A 13,893-nucleotide genomic window follows, 5' to 3' on the forward strand; every position below is an offset into this window, starting at 1 on the left:
TCAGGCAGTATTGCTCACTGGCTCACCACTCACCTCCTGCTGTGCAGCCCGGTTCCTAACAGGCCAGGGACTGGTACTGATCCGGAACCCAGGGATGCGGGACCCTTGACCTAGATTCTTAAAATAATGCTGTCCTTAACATTAAACATTTCCAAAAATTCTTATTTGACTTATCTGTTGGCTATGTTTAAAGGGATTTTCTAAGGTAACTGTCAAAGACTGGTGAAATTTAATAGATCTGAGTGAGTACAGGCTAAATTAATTTTTTAAAAAATATATATATAGGTGAAATAGATGGAGTAGTTTATTATACATGATTCCATCTTGAAAATGGCATCAGTGGGGCAGCAATAAAATTTTCTAAGTTTGAAATTGCATAGATTTGAGTTTATTCAGAATGTGTGGGCTACATGTAGAAAAATACAGTCTCAGCCAGAGTACGGGAACTGCTTCTGTGAATGCTCTTCATTTTAGTCAACTTCATTCCTTAAGTAGCCAATTGTCCTTTGGTTTTATTCTTCATTGCCATAGCAGTGACATCAGATGCAGCTGGAACTGAAAGTAGAAGGGTTATGTTAATTAATTTTAGTGAAACAAAAACTGCCTCAAATAATTAATGGAATAATAGTCTCATTAAAAGATTTTAGTTTTTTTGTGCTCTTTTTTTTTTTCCTCCAAGAGATTAGAGAAGGAGAATGGCACAGATTGTTCACTAGAGATCTGTTTAAGCTATTGATTCATTTTACAATCCTCATCTGATGCTTCAGATTTCAATATGAATCCTTCAGGCGTTGTAGTGATTTTCTCTTATTTCCTCTTGAGGCTGCTCTCTTTTTGCCTTTGGTGACAGTTTTCAAGAGAGCAGTGCCTGAACTTTGGCTTGTTGGAATCTAAAAATGGCCTCTATTTTATTGTCTTATTTACAGCTGTCATACTTTAGTGTAAATACAGTTGCCCTAGCAAGCAAACATTTGTGTGTTACAAGTATGGTGACAAATACCAGATACGGTTGCCTGCTAGTAACCTATTGGAGGGAGATTATTGGAGGGAGGAATTATTGGAGGGAGAGAAGAGATTTGTATGTTCCCATCACTGTTTCCTTCAGCTATTCATGCTATTTGTCATGCTGTCTGTCAGCTGACCATGCTGTCGTGGAGTTTTGTTGTTTTTGTTTTCTTCCAAATAGTTAAAGATACATTATTAAACAGAGATTAGCCAGAGTTGGGGGAAAACAGGTGGAGAGACGAGTAGGAAGATCCTTTCTTATATGTGATCATCTTGGTTTTCCAACCCAATATGAGGACACTGCCTTTGAGCAAATTAAAAGAGTTTAATCCGGCCAGGTGCTATGGCTCATGCCTGTAATCCCAGCACTTTGGGAAGCTGAGGCAGGTGGATCGCTTGAGCCCAGGAGTTTAATTCCAGCCAGGGCAACATGGTGAGACCGTCTCTACAAAAAATTAAAAGATTAGCTGGGTATGATGGCACATGCCTATAGTCCCAGCTACTCTGGAGGCTGAGGTGGGAGGATCACTTGAGCGCGAGAGGTTGAGGCTTCAGTGAGCCATGATCAAACCACTGCACTCCAGCTTGGATGACAGAGCAAGACTATCTCAAAAAAAAAAAAAGTATGAAAAAAGTTTAGTCCACTTCTAATTTTAATAATACATGAGAAGAGAATATGAGAAAATTAAGGTATAACATATGGCTTATGGTTTTTTTTGGTAGGTAAGAAGATATGGATTTCATTGTATTGTTGAAAATATACAAGGATCCTATATGTGTTCAGGAGCTAAATTTCTAGGAGCATAAGAATAAAGATGTAAAGAAAAAGACAGTAAAAGAAAAATGAAAGCATAAAACCTAAAAATAAAAAGCTAAGTACAGTACTTTGAGACTAGAGATTTGGGTGTAATTAACCACATGTGTGTTGCCAGCTATGTGTGGAGTAAACAGGGTTTCTGTCTTGGGAAGGGGAATAATAGCCCAATAATTGAGGGAACCAATGGTATGCCTACAGGTAATCTTGGCTAGTGTGCTACGAAGGTAGCACACTCACAGTAGATGAAACAGAGGAGAGATTTAGAACACATAGGATTAATATAGATAGATATTTATGTTTCTACTTTTGTTGTTTGTACATTGTGTTGTGATGCCTTTTTTTGGTGGTTTGTTTTGTCAGCTTAGTTCTACTTTTTTTTTCTTATAAAACCCTAACAACGTTAGTTGTAATTTATATCAAAGCTTTTGTAAAACTAGCTACACAATCCATTTGGATTATCCGATTCTAAGTTTTTGAAAGACGTGATTGAAACAGCTTTGCCACTTTAGGACTTGCGTGAACCAGAAATACTATGGAAGGAAAGTCGAGAAAGACAGTTTACAATTTATAAACAAGAGTTAAACTTTATAAATTTGGATGATTAAATAATAAATACATAAAATGAATAAGAAACACCAAAGAGAACAAATAAAATCATAAACAGTAATAGAATATGGTTAAGGGCATGATCTCTAGAGTTAGGTTGAGCTTCTCCCTGTGTGACCATAAGCACATTAGTGAATATACTTACCTCATAGGCCAGTTGAGGGATTAGATAGATACATATATATGTAAAGCAGCACTTGGCATATCATATAGAGTCCATTAATGTTAACTCTTAGGTAGTGTTATTGGCTTGTCTATTTTAAATAATTTGTAAAAATATATTTTCTTATTTTAAAAAATGGTAGCCCTAGATAGATGTCTAGTTATCACACTTTCTTTTTTTGAGACAGGGTCTCACTCTGTTGCCCGGGCTAGAGTATAGTGGTGGGATCATGGCTCACAGCAGCCTTGACTTCCCGGGCTCAGGTGATCCTCCCACTTTGGGTGGGACTACAGGTGCATGCCTCCACGCCCTGCTAATTTTTGTATTTTTTTTGTAGAGTTGGGGTTTTGCAATGTTGTCCAGGCTGGTCTGCCCCTAAGCTCAAGTGATCCTCCTGCCTTGGCCTCCCAAAGTGCTGGGATTACAGGTGGGAGTCCCTGCACCAGGCCCTTATCACACTCTTAAAGCTTCTGGAAGGTTTCAGTACATCAGCTATGCACACTAGTACAATTTTCCCTTCATTCTAGATAGGATTTGGCTATGGATGTTCTTTCAGTTGTAATCTGTCTGCAACTCAGCACTGTCAGCACCATCTGACAAAGCTCTAGCTTTCATTCCAGTCCCTTTTTTTTTTTTTTTTTTGAGACGGAGTTTCGCTCTTGTTACCCAGGCTGGAGTGCAATGGCGCGATCTCGGCTCACCGCAACCTCCGCCTCCTGGGTTCAGGCAATTCTCCTGCCTCAGCCTCCCGAGTAGCTGGGATTACAGGCACGCACCACCGTGCCCAGCTAATTTTTTGTATTTTTAGTAGAGACGGGGTTTCACCATGTTGACCAGGATGGTCTCGATCTCTCGACCTTGTGATCCACTCGCCTCGGCCTCCCAAAGTGCTGGGATTACAGGCTTGAGCCACCGCGCCCGGCTCCAGTCCCTTTTTAATGTCTCCTTCATCAGCATTCTTAACTGGTTTTCTGGTGGAAAGGAGAACTGTATTCTAAAGCAGGGCTTTTAAAGGTCCTCGACCCAGTTGTAATTAACTAGATAATCAGCGTTTTATGTGTAATATAGACATGTGTCATAAACTGTTGCTTGAATCCCATGCCAGTTCCAAACCCATTTCTCTTTCTATTGTAGTCGTTTGAAGACAAATACGCCTTTTTCTAACTTCCCTTGCAGTTAGGGCCAGCTGTGTGATTCAGTTCTGGCTAATGTGATATAACCAGAAATCTTCTTGAAGACCTTTACAGGGGAAAAAAAAAATAGCTTCTCTCATAAAAGGAACAGAAACATTTGTTTGTATATATACTCTCTTTTTTCCTTAAGTATGGAATGTGATATATGGAGTTGTGGCAGCCAAATTGTAATCATAAGGCAAAAGCCTCAGAATGGAAAACTAAAAAGCTAAGGAGGTATATCAGAAAGATAGAATCTGAATTCTTTTTGAGACAGTTTCATTCTGTGGCCCAGGCTGGAGTGCAGTGGCACAATCTTGGCTCATTGCAACCTCCCTCTCCTGGGTTCAAGTGATTCTTATGCCTCAGCCACCTGTTTATATCTGGGATTACAGATGCATACCACCATGCCGGCTAATCTTGTATATTTATTGGGGTCAGAGTTTCACCATGTTGGCCAGGCTAGTGTTGAACTCCTGACCTCAAGAGATCCATCCTTCTTGGTGTCCCAAATTGCTGGAATTACAAGCATGAGCCACCTCGCCTAGCCAAAGGACTGAATTCCTTTTATTTTAATTTAATTAATTAATTTATTTATTTTTCAGAGTTTCACTCTGTTGCTCAGGCTGGTGTACAGTTGAGTGATCTCAGCTAACTGCAATCTCTGCCTCCCAGATTCAAGCTGTTCCCATGCCTCAACCACCTGAGTAGCTGGGATTACAGGCTTGTGCCACCACACCCAGCTAATTTTCATATTTTTTAGGAGAGAGAGGATTTTGCCATGTATTGGTCAGGCTGGTCTCAGACTCCTGACCTCAAGAGATCTGCCCGAGTTGGCCTCCCAAAGTGAGAGGATTACAGGTGTGAGCCACCGCGCCCGGCCAAGAGTCTCAGGTGTTTTTTGTTTTTGTTTTTGTTTTTTTAAATCTTTAAAGCTTTTATTTAAATGCCATAATCCAGTATGGATTTTAGATCTTGTTGAAAGCAGCCACATCCATGGACTGCACCTAGTCCTCAAAAGCAGAGATCTGCTCCTCCAGCATATCTATTCCAACTTTATCGTCTTCAACTGCACACTTTATTTGAAGTTTCTTAATTACATATCCCACTGAAACTAGTTTAGATGAGCCCCAGACTAAGCTGTCTGCTTGAATGCTTCTGATGCATTCCTCTAATTTTGCCATATCTGTCTCATCATCCCAAGGTTTCACATCTAGTAAGATGGAAGACCTGGCCATAAGTGCAGGTTTTTTGGCTTTATTTGATTCATATTGTGCAAGATGTTCTTTCCTTAACCACTTTACTACTTCACTTTCCTCCTCCTCATCAGATCCAAAGAGATCAATGTCATCTTCATCTTTACTGTCTGTAGCTGCGCTTCCTGTAGTGTCTTCCACATCCGCAAGACCATACTTGCCCAAAGCTATCTTCACTGCTGGTAGGCTGGCCTTTTCCTTTTTGTAAGACTTGATGCGATTATACTAACGTAGGGCATGACACAAATCGGCAGGCAATGGGCCGGACACTGCTTCAAATACTGCCACATCTGCTTGTGATGGCACATACCTCTTGATGTAGCTCTTGTCTACCAGGTAATCATTGAGCACCTGGTGGCTGGCAGAGCTTTTCAGGTCTCCGAAACCCATGGCATTGGGTATATTTGAGAGTTCTCCACATATGAATTGGGGTCCCTGAATTAAATGGCCCACAAATTGTCCCTGGACCTTTCATTGCATTTAGAAATAAACTAATAAAATGGACATGTCTTAAATTTGTACTTCCACAGCTCCCATTTCTGTTAAATTTTAGAGTAATGATAAAATGTTTGGTAAATTTGTCCATCTGGTATGGGAAGTTAAGGTAGAGGTGGACAATACCTATTAGAAGTGAGAAAATACACAGGACCCTTGTGGAAAAAAAGTAGTCAGGAAATTAAGAAAATTTGACCATATCAGGTGATGAATGTGATAATAACAGTTGCCACTTAGAAATTGCTCTTACTTAATTTTTTTGACTCAGTTTTAAATTCAGTTTTGTTGTTTCTAAAATTTATTTTTATGAATTTATTATTATTATTTTTTAGACAAGATTTCACTCAGTCACCCAGGTTGGTGTGCAATGGTACAATCTTAGCTCACTGCAGCATCAACCTCCCAGGTTCAAGTGATCCTCCCAATTCAGCCTCCTGAGTAGCTGGAACTACAGGCATGTACTACCCTGCCTGGCAGATTTCTTTATTTTTTAAGAGATGGGATCTCACTACATTGCTCAGGCTGAACTCCTTGTCCTGAACTCCCTGACTCAAGAGATTCTCCCACTTTGGCCTCCCAAAGTGCTGGCGTTTATAGGCATGAGCCACCATGCCCAGGCTAAATTTATTTTTTATTGATACATAATAAATGTACATATTTTGGGGGTAATGTTATAATTTAATGCATTTATATAATTTTAAAAGATCTAATCAGTATAATTGGGATAGTCCTCAACTTTCCTATTCGTTTTTTCTTTCTTTTTTTTTTGAGACAGAGTCTCACTCTGTCACCAGACCCAAGGCTGGAGTGCAGGTGTGCGATCCCAGCTCACTGCAACCTCTGCCTCCCGGGTTCAAGCAATTCTGCCTCAGCCTCCCGAGTAGCTGGGACTACAGGCGTGCACCACTATGCCCAACTAATTTTTGTATTTTTTAGTAGAGATGGGGTTTCACTGTGTTGGCAGGATGGTCTCAATCACTTGACCTTGTGATCTGCCCTCCTCAGACTCCCAAAGTGCTGGCCTTCAGGTGTAAGCCACTGTGCCCAGCCTCCCATTTGTTTTTTCTTTATGCTAGAAACATTCAAATTAGTCTGTTAGCTATTTTGAAATACACAATAGATTGTTGTAACCTATAGTCATCCCACTGATCTGTTGAACACTAGATCTTATTTCTTCTATCAGCCTGTATATTAATATTTGTACCCATTAATCATCCTTTCTTTATCTCCCTCTCCCTGTTACCTTTCCTGCCCTCTGGTATCCACCAATCTACTCTCTTGTCTTCATGAGACCTACTTTTTTAGTTCTCACATATGAGTGAGAACATGTGATATTTGTCTTTCTGTGCCTGGCTTATTTCATTTAACATAATAACTTCTGGTTCTATTCATGTTGCTGCAAACGACAGGATTTCAACTTGTACTTAAATTTTTGTCATTTGCTGAGACTTAGAAGGCAATCTCTCTTTTATATCTTTTTAAAGCTAATCATAAAGAAAGACACTAATTCTTTGTATAACTGAAGAAATCAATGAAAATGTTATTTACTAATGGCACAATGAGAGAATTGTACTTCAAATGGAAGCTGACACTTGCAAACTCCTGTATATGTTCATCTGCCTTTTACATTTGTCAACTAGGTTGATAGCCTCTGTGTTCTCTCACTGAAAGTTTTGGAAATGGCTGGCCTTACTGATTAGACACTTCTGTAGATGTGGCATGGTCAGACGTTATATTATTTCTGGTCAGAGTGAGAAAGAGAGTTTGTAAATGCATTACAGGAAAATACGGCAAGTCTGCAATTACAGCACTATTAAAGATTTATATCTTATGTACAAGTGATACAGAGTAATTACGAGCTTTATTCTATATTTTGTCTTCACTTTCTAGTTGTTCAGTGTTAGACCCTGAAGTGCTTTTGATCTTATTAGAATCCATTTTGTCTTAGGTTTTGTGAATTTTCAAAAATAAATTTATTTATTTGTTTATTTATTTATTTATTGGGACAGAGTCTCACTCTCTTGCCCATACTGGAGTGCAGTGGTGCAATCCTGGTTCACTGCAACCTCCATCTCCTGGGTTCAAGTGATTCTCTTGCCTCAGCCTCCTGAGCAGCTAGGCTTACAGGTGCATACCACCATGCCCAGATAATTTTTGTATTTTTAGTAGAGAGGAGGTTTCACTGGTCTGGGTAGCCTGGAACTCCTGAGCCACTGCTCTGGAACTTCTGGACTCAGGTGATCTGCACCCCTTGGCCTCCCAAACAAAAATTTAATATTAGTTTATATATATAAATACTATCTTGACCACTATTTTAAAAAAATAATTAACAGCATCTCTTTAATGTGGATAAATATCCAGGATATACTGTTAAGTAGAGAAAAGTAAAATATAATGTTTGTGTGTATGTGTGTGTGTGTGTGTGTGTGTGTGTGTGTGTGTGTGTGTATGCCTGTGTTATGCAAGTTTATACTAGACTGTTTAGATTGTTTAAAAGTATTTTCTGTGGGTGAGATTTTGGGAGATTTTCACTTTCTGTTAATAATTTATCTAATTATGTAATATCTGAATTTTTTTTTTTTTTTTTTTTTTTTTTTTGAGACGGAGTTTCGCTCTTGTTGCCTAGGCTGGAGTGCAATGGCGCGATCTCGGCTCACCGCAACCTCCGCCTCCTGAGTTCAAGCAATTCTCCTGCCTCAGCCTCCTGAGTAGCTGGGATTACAGGCACATGCCACTATGCCCAGCTAATTTTTTGTGTTTTTAGTAGAGACGGGGTTTCACCATGTTGACCAGGATGGTCTCGATCTCTTGACCTCGTGATCCACCCGCCTCGGCCTCCCAAAGTGCTGGGATTACAGGCTTGAGCCACCGCGCCCGGCAATATCTGAATTTTTATAATCAACATACATTCTTTTTTCCCCCTTCCTCCGGGCCCCCTCACATACATTCTTTTATAATCAGAAAAAAACAAATTTTTTCTTTTTTCAAGTATTGTTAACAAATTTACTTCTTTTTGAATTTTATCTTATTTTTTTATTTTTGTTATTTGGAGCCATGGTTTTGCTCTGTCATCCAGGCTGGAGTACAGTAGCACAATCATACCTCACTGCAGCCTCAAACTTCTGGACTAAAGCAATCCTCCCACCTCAGCCTCCCAAGCAGCTGGGACTACAGACACACCACCACTCCCAGCTAATGTTTGTATTTTTTTGTAGAAACGGGGCCTCACTATGTTGTTTAGGCTGATCTTGAGCCCTGGGACTCAAGCGATCCTCCCTCCTTGGACTCCCAAAGTGCTAGCATAACAGGCATGAGCCACGGCACCTAGCCAAAGATATTTCCAAGAGATATTTTTGAGTTAAAAGTTTTCTGATTTTGTGTGTATACATAATACAACCAACATTTAAATATATTTTGTAATATATTTAAAGCATTGTTTTATGCTTTTAGAATTGAGATGCGCGCCAGGCGCGGTGGCTCAAGCCTGTAATCCCAGCACTTTGGGAGGCCGAGGCAGGTGGATCATGAGGTCAAGAGATCGAGACCATCCTGGTCAACATGGTGAAACCCCGTCTCTACTAAAAATACAAAAAATTAGCTGGGCATGGTGGCACGTGCCTGTAATCCCAGCTACTCAGGAGGCTGAGGCAGGAGAATTGCCTGAACCCAGGAGGCGGAGGTTGCGGTGAGCCGAGATCGCGCCATTGCACTCCAGCCTGGGTAACAAGAGCGAAACTCCGTCTCAAAAAAAAAAAAAAAAAAAATAGAATTGAGATGCATCACTCCTGATCCATTCTTTGATATTGGGATTAGCCTCTTGGATTACACATGAACTAAGAACGTTTTTCAAGAGAAGGGAGAGAAAAGGAGAAGGCTGCCTGATTGAACTGATTTGGAGGGTACCAAGAAAGGCTACAAATAAAAGAAAATCCATAAAGAATTCCTGCAACTCAACAACAAAAAACCATATAACCCTGTTAAACCCCCTGTTTAAAAATGGGCAAAAGGGCCAGGCGCAGTGGCTCACGCCTGTAATCCCAGCACTTTGGGAGGCCAAGGCAGGCGAATCGCCTGAGGTCAGGAGTTTGAGACCAGCCTGGCTTACATGGTGAAACCCTGTTTCTACTAAAAATACAAAAAAATTAGCCGGGTATGGTGGTGCACCCCTGTAATCCCAGCTACTCGGGAGGCTGAGGCAGGAGTATCACTTGAACCTGGGAGGAGAGGTTGTAGTGAGCTGAGATAGCGCCATTGCACTCCAGCTTGGGCAACAAAATTGAAACTCTGTCTCAAAAAAAAAAAAAAAAGGGGGGGCAAAGGATTTTAATTGCTTCAAGGATATGTACAAATGGCTAATAGGCACATGAAAAGATGCTGAACATCATTAATCATTAGGGAAATGCAAATCTAGCCCACAATGAAGTACCATTTCATGCCTATTATTATACAAAACAAAACAAAAACAAAAATAACAACTGTTGGAGAGGATGTGGAGAAATTAGAACTCTTGTGCACTGGTGGTGGTAATGTAAAATGTGGTCACTATGGAAAACAGTATAGCACTTCCTCAAATTTTTATTTTTATTTTTATTTTTAAGAGACAGAATATCCTTCTGTTACCTATGCCGAAGTGCAGAGGGGTATTGTAGCTCACTGTAACCCTCAATATCCTGATCCCCCTGCCTTGTTCTCCCAAAGCACTGGGATTACAGGTGTGACCTACTTTTCTTGGCCCCCTAAAAAAATTAAACATGTAATTATTATATGATCCAGCAATCCCACTTCTGGATATATACCCAAAAGAACTCAAAGCAAGGTCTCAAAAGAGGTACTTGTACGTCCGTGTTCACAGCAGCATTATTCACAATAGCCAAAGGATGGAAGCAACACAGTGTCCATCGATGGATGAATGGATAAACAAGATGTGGTATATTTATACAATGGAATATTATTCAGCCTCAAAAAGGAAGGAAGTTCTGAAAGATGCCACAGCATGAATGAACCTTGAGGACATTATGCCATGTGAAATAAGCCAGTAACCAAAAGACATGTACTGTATGATTCTACTTTCATGAAATACCTAGAGTAGTACAATCTATAGAGACAGAAAGTAGCATAGTTGTTCCTTGTGGCTGAGGGAAGGGGAAAATGGCACATTCATTTAATGGATATGGAGCTTCCATTTTGGAAGATGAAAAGTTCTATAGAAAGACAGTGGTGATGGTTACACAGCACTGTAAATGTACTTAATACCACCAATGAAATGTATACTTAAAAATGATTAAGATTGGCCAAGTGTGGGCTCACGCCTGTAATCACAGCACTTTGGGAGGCCAGGGTGGGTGGATCATGAGATCAGGAGATCGAGACCTGGCTAACATGGTGAAACCCCATCTCTACTAAAGATACAAGAAATTAGCTGGGCATGGTGGCGCACACCTGTAGTCCCAGCTACCCAGGAGGCCAAGGCAGGGGATTGCTTGAACCCAGTAGGCTGAGGTTGCAGTGAGCTGAGATGGTGCTACTGCACTCCAGCCTGGTGACAGAGCAAGACTCTGTCTGAAAAAAAAAAAAAAAAATTAAGATTGTAACTATGTGTATTTTACCACAATTAAAAATAATAATAAAGAAAATCCATTAATGCTTCAGAATCTTCTAAACTTTTCTTGGCCATCCTCTTTGCAAGCTGTTATTTTAAAAGCATTAATATCTTTAATGTCTATGGCAAACAAGTATCAGTTCTTTCTTCCCTGAGAATGAGGTAGGTAACTAGAACTGGGGATGGAGGAAAACCTGCTTCAGGAGTAAAAGGGCAAAGAAAAAAGGAGATGCTTTGGGCCACTAAAAGCAATTTCAGTTACATCACAGTTTTGCCTTGCCTTGGCTCTTCCCCCCAAAGTCTAGACTCTAGTAGTATTTCTAGTTTTAAAAAATCTTAAGTGATACTTTACCTTTGACATGCTTTATGGAATTCCTGACGACGTTCCTGAGCCAGCAAGACATTTATAGAGATTCATCAAGTCTTTACCACTGCTATTTGATTAGAGGTTAATATGGGTGAGTATTCACATAAGAATCTTGGTATAAGGTTGGCATTTCTAAACATCAAATGAAGGCAAACCATGAAGGAAAAAACTGACAAGAATATAAACAGTTTCAAGCACTCAACAACCACAATAACAACATGTTCTAAAGGACAGTAACAGGCAATCTGGCCAGAACAGGAAAATATTATTAATTCTTCGGTTCAGGACTCAGTATCAATATATAAAAAGTAATAATATCTGTGCGAAAGACTAACACCTTAATAGAAGAATAGACAACACTAAGGCAGTTCACATGAGAAACTTAGCCGGTAAGCATTCAGAGGTGTTCGACTTTATTAGTAATGTAAGAAATGCAAATTAAAATGAAGATTTTTTTCCTATTTTTTATTTATTTTCTTTTTTTTTTTTGAGATGGAGTTTCACTCTTGTTACCCAGGCTGGAGTGCAATGGCGCGATCTCGGCTCACCGCAACCTCCGCCTCCTGGGTTCAGGCAATTCTCCTGCCTCAGCCTCCTGAGTAGCTGGGATTACAGGCACGCGCCACCATGCCCAGCTAATTTTTTGTATTTTTAGTAGAGACGGGGTTTCACCTTGCTGACCAGGATGGTCTCGATCTCTTGACCTTGTTATCCACCCGCCTCGGCCTCCCAAAGTGCTGGGATTACAGGCTTGAGCCACCGCGCCCGGCCTAGAAGTATTTTTTTAACCAATCAAATTAATATTTTTTAAAATCATACTTATTTCTTAGGGAAATGAACACTATCATAAACTGCTAGTGGGAGTAAAATTGGTTCAGTCTTTCTATAGGGCAGTTTAGCACAATATCTTTATCAGAAGGCTTAGAATTTTTCACACTCTTTGAGCCAACAGTCATAATTTTAAGAATTTATTTTTAGTAAATAGGCAGGAATTAATATTGGAAGGATGATTATGTCAGTTCTGTAAAATAGTATATTCAAGTGGAGATAACGTAGATGTCCAGCAATAGGGAATTGTTTACATAGGTTATATCGGTACAAACTAGTGTTTTATAATTTTATTAGTTGTTTCAAAAATTAATTTTTGGCTTTGTTGATTTGTCTTTCTTGTACAGTTATTTTCTAGTTTGCTGATTATGTGTTTGTTATTTTCTTTTTTCTACTTTCTTTGAGTTTAATTTGCTATTCTTCTTCTAGCTTCTTGGGATGAATGCTCAGACATTGCTTTTCAGCCTTCCTTCTCTTCTTTTTTATTTTTATTTTTTTTAAAGACGAGGTTTCACCATGTTGGTCAGGCTGGTCTTGAACTCCCGACCTCAGGTGATCCGCCCGCCTTGGCCTCCAAAGTGCTTGGATTACAGGCGTGAGCCACCACGCCCGGCCCTAAATTCTTGTTGGTTTTTGTTTTTGTGTTTTTGAGATAGAGTCTGGCTGGAGTACAATGGCATGATCTCTGCTTATTGCAACCTCCACCTCCCGAATTTAAGTGATTCTCCTGCCTCAGCCTCCCAAGTCTCTGGGACTACAGGTGCATGCCACCATGCCTGGCTAATTTCTGTATTTTTTGGTAGAGACAGGGTTTCACCATGTTGGCCAGGCTGGTCTTGAACTCCTGACCTCAGGTAATCTGCCCACCTTGGCCTCCCAAAGTGCTGGAATTAACAGGCGTGAGCCACTGTGCCCAGCCTTCCTTCTCTTCTAATATATGATTTAAGGATATAAATTTACCTTGAAGCAACTCTTTGGCTATATTCCTCAGTTTTTTGATATGTTGAATTTTTATTATCATTCACTTATTAATTTCCCTGGACAATTTTTCTGTGAATCATTTCATAAAGAAATTGCTTTATTTCCAAAAATTTGGCAGCTTTTAAATTATCCTTCTGCCCTCAATTTCTTTTTTCTTTTTCTTTTGAGACAGAGTCTCCCTCTGTTGCCCAGGCTAGAGTGCAGTGGTGTGATTTTGGCTCACTGCAACCACTGCCTCCAGGTTTCAAGCAATTCTCTTGCCTCAGCCTCCTGAGTAGCTGGGACTACAGGCACACGCCGCCATGCCCAGCTAATTTTTTGTCTTTAAGTGGAGACAGGATTTCACCATCTTGCCCAGGCTGGTTGTGAACTCCCGAGCTCGGGCAATCCACCTGCCTTGGCCTCCCAGAGTGCTGGGATTATGGGTGTGAGCCACCACAACCAGCCAATTTCTTCTTTTGAATGTTTAAATGTTATTTATTTATCTATTTTTATAATCTTTTTTGGGACATCTCTGCCCTCAACTTCTAATTTCACTGTGAACAATACACATGCTCTAATATCAATCTGTGTGTATTTTTTGAAATTTGTTGAGACTTGCCAT

At 40.0% G+C, this 13,893-nt stretch overlaps 1 protein-coding gene and 1 pseudogene across 4 annotated transcripts in view; one reads left to right on the forward strand and one right to left on the reverse strand.

Annotated features, from left to right (window-relative positions):
• The window catches only part of MYO5A (myosin VA), a 222,489-nt gene that overhangs the window by 19,574 nt on the left and 189,022 nt on the right, over positions 1–13,893 (forward strand). The window lies entirely within an intron of this gene.
• LOC101032385 (elongation factor 1-beta pseudogene) lies at positions 4,732–5,409 on the reverse strand (annotated as a pseudogene).

This window comes from Saimiri boliviensis, chromosome 2 (assembly GCF_048565385.1).
Source record: "Saimiri boliviensis isolate mSaiBol1 chromosome 2, mSaiBol1.pri, whole genome shotgun sequence".
Lineage (NCBI taxonomy): Eukaryota > Metazoa > Chordata > Mammalia > Primates > Cebidae > Saimiri > Saimiri boliviensis.